Source organism: Chiloscyllium plagiosum, unplaced genomic scaffold (genome assembly GCF_037043375.1).
Source record: "Chiloscyllium plagiosum isolate Xiang-an unplaced genomic scaffold, Cpla_swu_hap1 HiC_scaffold_8, whole genome shotgun sequence".
In the NCBI taxonomy this organism is placed as follows: Eukaryota; Metazoa; Chordata; class Chondrichthyes; order Orectolobiformes; family Hemiscylliidae; genus Chiloscyllium; species Chiloscyllium plagiosum.
In genome coordinates this window covers 20,826,762-20,840,088 of record NW_028270146.1, presented here as the reverse complement: position 1 = coordinate 20,840,088, position 13,327 = coordinate 20,826,762, and positions in this window count along the sequence as shown.

The following is a 13,327-nucleotide window of genomic DNA, read 5'->3' as shown; positions in this document are numbered from 1 at the left end:
TTCCCTCACAAAACCTTTTCAGTTGCATTTGTATTTTCCCCCCATGCTTAATTGCTTAATTTAGCACACCTTGGTAAATCCCTTTAGTAACTGTCCTTTGGTCTGCTAAGCCCTTTTGATTTCGTGCCCTAACAATATTACTTGTCTAGTTTGCTGGTGAAACTTAATTTCACATTAACCTCAATTAATCCGTCATTTTTCCCAGCAAAGTTGCCGGAGTCTCTAAAGTGGTGATGACCCAATGGTGACATATGAAAAAAAAGACAATTGTGCGGTCAGCTCAACCCTATTTAAATTTGTTTTATTGGAATCTGTAGCAACCTGAGCCCAGGTGATTTCTCTGGTTCCTCCAGGAAAGCTGTTTAACTGAGTCAACAGTTTTAAAACTTTTAATAAGTAACGTTTGTTAGCTACAGTGCAGATTAGAAACTTTGAACTGTGATTACACATTGTGATCAAATGAGTCTTGGGTCATGTCCACATGACAAGGCATCCTCTTTTCATTCTTCCTTCATTGAGGAGCTGGCTTAATTATTGTACTTTGTCATTTCATAGAATCCCTACAATGCGGAAGCAGCCTGTTGAGTTTGCACTGACTCTCTGAAGAGCATCCCACCCAGACCCCCATCCTTACTCTATAACCTGCATTTCCCATGCCCAATCCACCTACCTGGGACATCTTTAGACTGTGGGCAGAAACCCACACAGGGTTCATGCAAACTCCACATAGACAGTCACCCAAAGGTGGGATTGAACCTAGTTCCCTGGCACCGTGAGGTGGCAGTGATAATCACTGAGCCACCATGCCGCGCTATTTGACCTGCTATTCTCTTTAAAAAGCCAGGAGACTGCTGCTGCTGTATGTATTACAGTACTTTGCAAATGTCGCAGCCTTGACTCGCTGCAAAAGATGTGCCTTTACCATGGAAACTGCTTATTCTTTAGCCAGACATAAGTGATTGCCTGCTGAGTTTGCTATTCCCAGCAAACCACCTTGGGGTTGCTGCAGTGCACACACTGCGTGACTTTTAACCTCCTCTTCTCTCATTCACACAGCATCAAAAGTTTGTAATAGCACACAATCAGCAGACAGCTTGCAGACTTCAGCACAATGTTTTCTATCCTGCCTTGTATCAAGCAGCAATTTAGGAACAGACACGCACCAACCAATAGTTGTCATTTTGACTGTATTCAAACCAATGCTCAGGAATATACATATGTAATTAATTTCATCTCCCCACCCTCCACATAACCAAAAGACACTGGCACCAAAAGGAATATGATTTAATAATCACCTACACCCAACCTCTGAGCATTTAAAATTGCCTCCTCTGCTTCGATTAATCCAGGCACTGCCAAGTCAAGTACTCAAACACAGACAATAATCAATTAAATTTACACTAAGTAACAGTCAGGAGTGCAATTCTGTCAAATTTCACCCTCCCTCAGCACACCTATCCTCCCGCTCATCACAAGCCAAAAGGCACATTGATAATTATAGCATGCCAAATTTTACACCAGCGCACGCTACATATAACGGTTACTAAACTCAGAGAGATCTGAAGTGAGTTAATCCACTTAGTCACGATAAAAGGTTCTGCATTCCTCCAGCACCTTGTCACATCTCTCAGACCCAATGGCCCAAAGATTGTTGAAGGGAGAAATGGGTTCGAATTCATGGGACATTGGCACCTGTACTGGGGGAGAAGGGAACTGTTCTCTGACACCTCCCTCCCCTTCCTGGACCTCTCCATCTCCATTAATGGTGACTGACTTGACACTGACTCCCACAGTACCTGGATTACACCTCTTCCCACCCTATCTCCTGCAAAAATGCTAGCCCATATTCCCAATTCCTCCGCCTCCACTGTATCTGCTCTCAGAATGACCAGTTCCACCACAGAGCACACCAGATGGCCTCCTTCTTTAGAGACCGCAATTTCCCTTCCCACGTGGTTGATGATGCCCTCCAACGCATCTCATCCACATTCCGCACCTCCGCCCTCAGACCCCACCCCTCCAACCGTAATAAGGACAGAACCCCCCTGATCCTCACCTTCCACCCTACCAACCTTCGCATAGACCGCATCATCCGCTGACATTTCCACCACCTCCAAACGGACCCCACCACCAGGGATATATTTCCCCCCCCAACCACTTTCCGCTTTCCGCAAAGACTGTTCCCTCTGTGACTACCTGGTCAGGTCCACGCCCCCCCCTACAACCCACCCTCCCGTCCTGGCACCCTCCCCTGCCACTGCAGGAATTGCAAAACCTGCGCCCACACCTCCTCCCTCACCTCCATCCAAGGCCCTAAAGGAGCCTTCCACATCCATCAAAGTTTCACCTACACATCCACCAATATCATTTATTGCATCCATTGCTCCTGATGCGGTCTCCTCTACATTGGGGAGACTAGACGCCTCCTCGCAGAGTGCTTTAGGGAACATCTCCTGGACCCCCGCACCAATCAACCCCACCGCCCCATGGCCCAACATTTCAACTCCCCCTCCCACTCTGCCGAGGACATGCAAGTCCTGGGCCTCCTCCACCGCTGCTCCCTCACCACCCAACGCCTGGAGGAAGAACGCCTTACCTCCTGCCTCGGAACACTTCAACCCCAGGGCATCAATGTGGACTTCACCAGTTTCCTCATTTCTCCTCCCCCCTACCTTACCCCAGTTCCAAACTTCCAGGTCAACACCGTCCTCATGACCTGTCCTACCTGTCTATCTCCCTTCCCACCTATCCAGTCCAACCTGCCCTCTGACCTATCACCTCCATCCCCACCCCTCATTCACCTATTGTACTCTTTGCTACATTCTCCCCAGCAAACCCCCCCCCCCCACCCCTCCCCATTTATCTCTTCACCCTGGAGGCTCCCTGCCTCCATTTCTGTTGAAGGGCTTTGGCCCGAAACGTCGATTTTCCTGCTCCTTGAATGCTGCCTGAACTGCTGTGCTTTTCCAGCACTACTCTAATCTAGACCCTGAATCATGCTAGGACAAGAGACTTGGTGTATCAAGTACCTAGGGCCATAGTTAGGGCTTTAAATTAAATAATGGGAGGTGGTTTCAGTTGCATAGAAAATTATAAAACCAACGCTAGAGGAGAAGGTAGGATTGAGGGTTAGTGATAATGCTGAAGGAATAGAACAAGGCAAAGACAGAGGAGTTAAACAGAAATTTGGTTCAGGCTTTACCTTGGAAAATACTTTGAACATCCCATAAATGCTGAAGAATACGGGGGAGGAATAAAGAACCATCACCAACACCAAAGAAGTAGTGTTAGACAAATTAATGGGGCTAAAGGCAGATAATGCCCCTGGCCCTCTGACCCTGATGGCTTGGATCTTAGGATTCTGAAAGAGGCAGTTGCAGAGATAGTGGAGGCATTGTAATTTTCCAAAAAACGTTGAATTGTGGAGAAGTACCAGAGGATTGGAAAACTGCCAATGTGACACCCCTGGTCACAAGGAGGAGGGGGCATGTACCTACAGGACAATTAGCCTAACATCTGTAACTGGGAAAGTACTGGAATGAATTATTAGGGAAGTAATCAAATTTGAAAAATCATAATCTATTCAAGCAGAGTCAGCATGGCTTCATGGAAGGGAACTAACCTTTGACTAATTTTCTAGTTTTCTAGGAAGGCACCAGTAGAGGTGTTGTGTTTGGACTCCCAGAAGGCGTTCAAAAGGTGAAGTTACAAAAGCCCACAGTGTTGCAGGTAATATATCAGCATGGACGCGCATTGGCTAGTGGGTAGGAAACAGCGAGTGGGGATAAGGGGTTGGTGATCAGTGGAGTGCCACAGGGATCAGTGCTGGGATCACAATTCTCTCCAACACATAGCAATGACTTGGAGGAATGAAGTGAATGTGCTGTAGCCAGATTTGCAAAAAATAGTTGGAATGACATGTTGTGAGAGGAATACAGTTAACAGAGACACATTGATAGGTTAAGTAAGTATGCAAAAAATTAGCAAGTAAACTATAATGTGGGAAATTGTGAAGTTGTTCATTTTGGAAAGCGGAACAAAAGAACAGAATCTTGTTTAAATGGAGAAACGCTGCAGAAAGTGCAAAACAAAAGGGACTTGGGGACAAATGTGCATGAAACACAGAAAGCGAGCACACAGGTGCAGCAGATAATCAGGAAGGCTAGTGGAATATTGGTCTTTATTTCGAGAGAGTTGGAGTATAGAGTAGGGAGGTCTCACTGCAACTGCAAAAGGTGCTGGTGAGAGCACATCTGGAGTACTGTGGGCATCTTTGGTCCCCTTATTTAAGGCAAGATATCATTTCAGAGAAGGTTGGCTAGGGTGATTCCTGCTATCGGAGGATGGTCTTATGAGCAAACTTTAAACCTATTGGAACTCTATTCACTTGAGTTTAGAAGAAAGAGAGGTGATCTCATTGAAACATTGAGGATTAGGGCTTGACAGGGTAAATGCTGAGAGGATATTTCCCTGATGGGAAAGACAAGGACCAAAATGCATAGTCTCAGAATAAAGAGACGCCAATTTAAGACTGAAATGAGGAGGAATTTCTTCTCTCAGAGAGTTGTGAGTCTTGCTATATAGAGCTGTGAGGGCTGAGTCTGAGCTTGATTAATTCTTGATCAGTCAGGGAATCAAGGGTTTCGGGGAAAGGACAGGATGTGAGGGATGTCGGATCAGCCTTTAACCAGTTAAATGGTGGAGCAGCTTAGTGGGCGGCATGGTGGCACAGTGGTTAGCACTGCTGCCTCACAGCGCCAGAGACCCGGGTTCAATTCCCGCCTCAGGCGACTGACTGTGTGGAGTTTGCACGTTCTCCCCGTGTCTGCGTGGGTTTCCTCCGGGTGCTCTGGTTTCCTCCCACAATCCAAAGATGTGCAGGTCAGGTGAATTGGCCATGCTAAATTGCCCGTAGTGTTAGGTAAGGGGTAAATGTAGGGGTATGGGTGGGTTACGCTTCGGCAGGTCGGTGTGGACTTGTTGGGCCGAAGGGCCTGTTTCCACACTGTAATCTAATCTAAAAGATGCTGAATGGCCTCCTCCTGATCATATTTCTTGACGTCTTATATCCCCCCATACTATTCCAAACATGATCAATCACTTCAAATTGCAGAGAGACCTGGTCACTGTCATAATGCAGGCAAACATTTAGCAAGTTTTTTTAAAAATTCATTCACAGGATGTGGGTGTTACTAGATGGGCTACCATTTATTATCCCTTTCTAACTGCTGTTAAGAGTCAATCACATTGTTATGTGTCCAGCATCACATGTCAGCCAAACTGAGTAAGGATGGTAGTTTCCTTCCCTAAAGGACATTATAGAGACATAGAGGTGCACAGCATGGAAACAGGCCCTTCAGTCCAACTTGTCCACGCTGACTAGCTATCCTAACCTAATCTAGTCCCATTTACCAGCACTTGGCCCATATCCCTCTAAACCCCTCCTATTCATATACCCATCCAGATATCTTTTAAATGTTGTAATTGTACCAGTCTCCACCACATCCTCTGGCAGCTCATTCCATACATGCACCACCTCCTGCTTGAGAAAGTTGTCCCTTAGGTCCCTTTTATATCTTTCCCCTCTCACCCTAAACCTATGCTCTCTAGTTCTGGACTCTCCCACCCCAGAGAAAATACCTTGTCTATTTATCCTATCCATATCCCCCATGATTTTATAAACCTCTGTAAAGTCACCTCTCAGCCTCCTACACTCTAGGGAAAACAGCCCCAGCCTATTCAGCCTCTCCCCCTGTATTTCAAATCCTCCAACCCTGGCAACATCCTTGCAAATCCTTTCTGAACCCTTTCAAGTTTCATAACATCCTTCCGATAGGATGGAGACCAGATTTGTGCACAATATTGCAAAAGTGGCCTAACCAATGTTCTGTACAGTCACAACATGACTTGCCAACCTCTAGTGATCCAAATGGGCATTTCCTGACAATATTTTCACGGTTTTCTTAAGTCAGGATTTTTTAAAAATTGAATTCAAATTCCACCATCAGCAGCAGAAGGATTTGAACCCAGGTCTCCAAGATATTGTCTGGATCTTTGGATGAGTTATCCAATGAACATGCAAGCGGGCCACCTGTTTTCCACTGGTGAGGAAAGGATATCAAAAAGATGCCTACATCTTCCTCAGAGAGCACCAGGCAGATCAGAGCATGGACCTTAACTATACCTGCAACACTTCCTTACACCATTGGAAGGTCAGTCACTCAGACATTTTTTTTGTTGTCCAAGGCTGAGAGTAGGGCCTGACTCAAAAGATGACTCCAAAGGTCAGCAGACTGGCACTTGAGCATTATTTAAAAAGCAAACAGCAATTATTAGTGCCTAAGGTTAAGAGTCCCAACAACTGTCATTGGGGCCAGCCATAATGCTGTCAAAACTTTATTACTTATTCATTACTTGCCCTTATTACTAATTCATTTCTGTACATGGCTTTACTGTTTAAAATTCATGGGACAGGGTATCTGGAAAAGGCTGCATTTCATGTCTCTTTTTTGATGGATAAATCATAAATCAGAATGCTTTGAGAGAGGAGAATGAGAATGCATATAGATTGGGATCTTACTGGGGCCCTCTGCTTGGGCCTTGCTAATTGTTGCTCAGAAACTCAAGGTCGTGGCTGCTGTCAGGAGCACGCCAAACATCCTGAGGGCCAAGGTCTCAGGTAAGTTTCTTCTGTCGGGGCAGAGGTTGGTTCCTGGCGTTGGGGGAAGGTGGTCAAGGAGGGGGACAGAAGTAAAGTTGGCTTTCGGCAGCCACACCCACGCCATATGCCCAGTCTTTCAGTTAGTACAGACCTTGCCCTCCTTATCCAATGCTGCCAAACTGCACACAGCAGTTTACCAGGCTGCTTAACTCTTCCTTTTGTCAAGCCTGGAGCTGAGGTTATTGCAGCCCAGGCAGGAATAGATTCTTAAGTGGTCAGTAATGGAACACTTAAGGGCCTCAATTGGTAATGATGCAGGAAGGTTGTACTTGGACCTTCAACAAATGAATGGAGAAAATAACACACTGACACACAGGCACAGACGTAAGCACACAGACCCAGACATAAATGCACAGACATAATCAAAATATGCACACACATATCTACAAACAGACAAAAGTGCAGAGACCAAAACACATACAGACAACACAGAGACACACAGGAGCAAAAGCACACATACACCGACAACAATACAGACACAGCCAAAAAACCCATTCATCTGCATGGATACATGTCTGTCGAGCAAGTGCACAGAAATTTTGCATTGACGTTCGATAAGAATTATTTGTGACAATGAAGCAGTATGACCAGTAGATTTTCTGCATCACTGCGGCTGAAATTTCTGACATAAGTAACGGCGAACATTTGCCTTAAAAATAAACTATGATCTCTGCTTAACAGCAAGAGACAGGGCATCAGAGCAGCAATTTCAGTGTAATCACAGTAGAGTGAGGAGAGTGCTTTGTTAATGTGCCTGTTATAGTTTCACTCAAGGAATTGTAAAAGACGGTTTTATCACGGGCAGGGATTGAGCGAAGACAGGTTGATTGGTCAGATGTAAAACTGAAATAAATTACAGCAAGATATGTAATGCTGAAGAATTAGAGGCGGATTAGTCTTCCTGAAACCATCTGGGTGTTTTTGCAACTTAAAAAGAACAAGATGGGGCAGTGCTTTTACTGTCACAACTCCAACTCAACTGAAATGTTCTCTGTCGATTTTACACGTCACATTACTGCCCATTCTGAGCTCATGCGGCAAAATCAAAATCTGGACCTGGTAAATTTCTCTTCAATTTAAGGTTCTTATACAACAGTATGAATTGAGGAGCAGTACAGGCGCATGCAGTGTAGCACACATCCACTCCTCTCCCTGTGCTTGCTGACCTACAATGGCTTCTGATCTGACAATGCCTGAGTTTAAAACTCCCTTCGATTAAACCTTTGGTCACTAATATCTCCTTAAGTGTCTTTTTTTCCCCAGGGTAGGGGAGTCCAAAACTAGAGGGTATAGGTTTGAGATGAGAGGGGAAAGATATAAAAGGGACGTGAGGGGCAACGTTTGAGGGTGGTGCATGTATAGAGAGAGTTGCCAAAGGAAGTGGTGGGGGCTGGTACAATTACAACATTTAAAAGTCATCTGGACGGGTAGATGAATAGGAAGGATTTAACGGGATGTGGACCAAATGCTGGCAAATAAGATTAGGTCAGATTGGGATCCTGGTTGGTGTGAATGAGTTGGACCGAAGGGTCTGTTTCTATACTGTTTGACTGTATGACACTATATATGGATCATTCTCTGGTCCTTGATGAAGAGTGTATATTGGCACGCTGATAGTATGACTCCATGAGTTTAGTTTTGTTGGAGACTTCCCTCGGGAAGTTTTTGGTGAATTGCCTTGGGAAGTTTTACTTCACTATATGGAAGTGTTATTTAACTACAAGTTGGTGGTGGGAAGGAGTCCATTCATGCTGTTAGGTTCGACATTTCATGCAATTTTTCCTGGTGGTTGGGTTTTTTTCTGTTTGATCAGCAAAAAGCAGAGAAGATGGACGGGGTTAAACTGGAGAAACTCAAGAGGGACGTACCCCCGAAGACAATTGTTTCCAACACACCAATGCTCCCTCTGATGGTGCCAGTCCCAAACTTAAAGTAAGGCCGAAGGGTCTATTTCTGTGTCGTATGACTATATGATTCTATCACTCTCTAAGTTACAAGACTTGAATGAATAGGCACATGTCAACATATAAGGAAGGAATTGATTGTGGTTGTGTCAAAGGTTAAAGTGCGAAAATCAGAAGTAGGAGCCGAACCCTCCTCAAAGCCATTCATTTCCAATTCGAAGAGACCTCTGAGTCTCTCTGCCAATGATGCATCCACAAACTCAACATCAACCACATGGTGCTCCTTTGATCTTTCGCTTTGTGATAGGACAAAAGATGAACACAGTAATCCTGGTGTAGGTAAGAATCGTGTTTCTAGGTTTGCAATTAATTATCCTATTAATAAACCCTAAAGCTTTCACCGCCAACATCTCAATCTGGATCATGAACCTCTGACAACTCAGCGAAGAGAACACCTCTCAGGTCTGAAGCAGCCCAATTTGACTTCTGGCAAATACAACATAAAAGGTGTGTTAGGAAGTTCGAACACATAATCTTAACTGGGCTTTTGTAGGTCATCAATTTTACAACCTCACAAAAAGAATTTAATCACGTTGACACACCCAGATTGTTTTTTTCAGAAATCTTGTTGAGAACGGAGCCTCTCTGAGGGGAAGGGTGTTGTTATCAGAAGGAGGCCTCATGGGGAGGGAGCAAGACACAAAGAAAGGATTTTCTCAACATGATGTGACCTACAAGTTTAACTCCAAACTGAATACTCCATTTTCCTGGTTGAACCTAATTTTACTTCACTTTTCTAAACAGCTGATGCCAGTGCTTTAGAGAATCCAGCTTCATGATTTTTCAGGCTATCTGCATCTATTACATCTCTAATAATACCTTCTAATTTGACTATCACTGAATTTAAATTCTTGGGACTGTAATTTCCTAATTTTAACCTTTTTTTCTTCTTAAAGACATTTGTTACCATTCCTTGAATCCTACAATGGTTTGGGACCCAAGATTCCAACTAGTTCTTAAAAGCCTTATGAAAGTATTGTACACTCTTAAGACTGACTGTTGATTGAGATGATGGGTGCTGCTTTGTCCTTTGTCCTTCCTGGCCACAGATATTGCCAGAACTGTCAACTTTCCTCAAGTTCTGCTTGTCTGGAGTAACTCCTATCACATCCCCATCATCCCAATTGTACACATGGAATTAACATTTGCCTCCTTCATGTAAAACCAACCTTAACTCATCACTGCTCCCAGGCAAATTGAGCAACTGAAATCTGACTCCAAAGTCGAGTGCAGCCATTTCTCCGCCAACCAGAAAGGAATGGCCTACTCACTTCTTTCCAATCAGAGACATTTATGCTCAACACTTTACCATTGAGAAACCTTCTGACTCACAAAGTATTTGTCCCAAGTGAGTGACTGAGGACTGGACCATGTAAGATGCCATAATGAAGGAGGGGACCATGAGATGAGTTATACAGTTCCTCTTCTGGCCAGGTTGTTTTTTATTCAAGTTAATGCCGCAAGATATTAAAATTACCTTTAAACAACTATATGACTCTTTAAAGACTACTTCAATATTCTATGTAGAATTGAGATGAACTGAGCTCTCCTTTGCTCTGTTATTGCTTTGTCTCCCACAGCATTTTCCAAAGAGATGTAAAGCTTTATCATTACGTTCTGAATCTCAGACATGGGAGTTCCTCATCCAGTTATGTTTCTTGGTACCTGGCTATGTGTGAAGCCAGGAGTAGTCATCATGAGTCCCAGTGTTGCTGTGTTTATAATGGCCGCAGGCAGGTATATAAAGTTAAGTCATAGGTCAGCCATGATTTCATTGAACAGGCTGGAAGGATTGAATGGTCTAATCCAGTTCCTGTGTTCACTAGAACTTTGGCAAATACTCATAAGGTGCTTAAAGGGAACCATCAACTGAATGTATTCAAAATATTTTGGGCGGCACAGTGACACAGTGGTTAGCACTGCTGCCTCACAGCCTCGCCTCGGGCAACTATCTGTGTGGAGTTTGACGGTGCCTGAAGGATCATCAACTTGGTCTCCCCGTGTCTGCATGGGTTTCCTCCGGGTGCTCCGGTTTTCTCCCACAGTCCAAAGATGTGCAGGTTAGGTGAATTGGCCATGCTAAATTGCGTGTAGCCTTAGGTGAAGGGGTAAATGTAGGGGAATGGGTCTGGGTGGGTTGCTCTTCGGAGGGTCAGTGTGGACTTGTTGGGCCGAAGGGCCTGTTTCCACACTGTAAGTAATCCAATCTAATCTAAACAAAAGACTTCCCTCTGTGATTTCTACAGACTTTCTGCTGAGGCATAGCATTACCAGGGAACTATTTGGGGTTAGTCTGAGACAGAGGCTAATCAAAGTGAAAAAACTAGAGACCTGGTTTGTATGTTACAATTATACGCTTATTTCATAAATTATTGATAAGCATATTACAGCATGATTAAGGTCATACATTATAGAAAATACAATAAAAATATCACATTTCTCATTTAAAAATTGCACTCTTAAGTGCCTCAAATCAAATGCGAAAGTTGAACATTTACTAATTATGACCAGAAACTATGTCCATTCCAGTACAAACTACAAAAGTAGTACACTCCCTCAGCACATTGTGGCAGAAAGGTCTTTGATAGTGGCCTTTCCCCACTGTGTCTTAGCATTGGTTGTCCAAGCTTGCGTGCATCCCTCAACATGTGGTCCTAGACCTTGGAATGTGCAAGTCTGAAATACTCAGTTGTGGTTAACTCTTTACATAGGAAGAGCATCAAGTCTCAGGTTGACCAAAAAGCATCTTTCACCAAGTTGATGGTCCTTCAGGCACAGTCAATGTTAGTTTTGGTGTGCCATCCCAGGAACTGCCTGTAGAACACAGTATCCTGCATTACAAAGTAGCTTAGGGTGAACCTCAACAAACGCCAATGCATCTCGCTCCTTCCTTGCAAAAGTACATTCCAGAAGGAGATGTGTGACTGTCTCTTCATCTCCACAGCCCTCTTGAGGTCAGTGCAGGGTTACACAGAGAGTCCAGGGGCGGATGGGCAATCTAATGGGAAATGACTCCTCCTCACCTCCAGACAAGCTATTATCCTGATGCTTATTGTAATGTTCTGGCGATAAGGCATTATGCTGAATGTTGTTGAGATTCTGCTCTGGGAATCATGCAACAGGATCAACCATCTTCTTACCCTGCAGAGCCTTGAAGACATGGCGTGTTGACCACTGTCTAATGGACTTGCACTCGAAGATGTTTTTCTATTCAAACAACAAGGGACAGGTGATAGGATATCATCTAACAACTCGGAATATTTCATGTCAACATCACAGATCCATCCTTCACAGCCTTGGGGACAGGTAGACTCTATGCACATGGGTTTTGGATTAGTGGTGCTGGAAGAGCACAGCAGTTCAGGCAGCATCCAAGGAGCAGCGAAATCAACGTTTCGGGCAAAAGCCCTTCATCAGAAATAAAAGCAGAGAGCCTGAAGCGTGGAGAGATAAGCTAGAGGAGGGTGGAGGTGGGAAGAAAGTAGCATAGAGTACAATAGGTGAGTGGGGGACGGGATGAGGGTCAGGGAGGAGAAGTCCACATTGATGTCCTGGGGTTGAAGTGTTTTTTTGGATTACTTGGATTACTTAGATTGGATTACTTACAGTGTGGAAACAGGCCCTTCGGCCCAACAAGTCCACACCGACCCGCCGAAGCGCAACCCACCCATTCCCCAACATTTACCCATTTACCTAACACTATGGGCAATTTAGCATGGCCAATTCTCCTGACCTGCACATCTTTGGATTGTGGGAGGAAACTGGAACACCCGGAGGAAACCCACGCAGACACGGGGAGAACGTGCAAACTCCACACAGTCAGTCGCCTGAGTCGGGAATTGAACCGGGTCTCTGGTGCTGTGAGGCAGCAGTGCTAACCACTGTGCCACCGTGCCGCCCACCTGTTCCGAGGCGGAAGATGAGGCATTCTTCCTCCAGGCGTCTGGTGGTGAGGGAGCGGTGGTGAAGGAGGCCCAGGACCTCCATGTCCTCGGCAGAGTGGGAGGGGGAGTTGAAATGTTGGGCCACGAGGCGGTGTGGTTGATTGGTGCAGGTGTCCCGGAGATGTTCCCTAAAGCGTTCTGCTAGGAGGTGCCCAGTCTCCCCAATGTAGAGGAGACCGCATCGGGAGCAACGGATACAATAAATGATATTAGTGGATGTGCAGGTAAAACGTTGATGGATGTGGAAGGCTCCTTTAGGGCCTTGGATAGAGGTGAGGGAGGAGGTGTGGGCACAGGTTTTACAGTTCCTGCAGTGGCAGGGGAAGGTGCCAGGATGGGAGGGTGGGTTGTAGGGGGGTGTGGACCTGACCAGGTAGTCACAGAGGGAACGGTCTTTGCGGAATGCGGAAAGGGGTGGGGAGGGAAATATATCCCTGGTGGTGGGGTCTTTTTGGAAGTGGCGGAAGTGTCAGCGGATGATTTGGTTTAGGCGAAGGTTGGTAGGGTGGAAGGTGAGCACCCTACCAACCTTCGCATAAACCAAATTCTCCCTCTACATTGTTCTGTCCTTGTTACGGTTGGAGGGGTGGGGTCTGAGGGCGGAGGTGTGGGATGTGGATGAGATCCATTGGAGGGCATCTGTAACCACGTGGGAAGGGAAATTGCGGTCTCTAAAGAAGGAGGCCATCTGGTGTGTT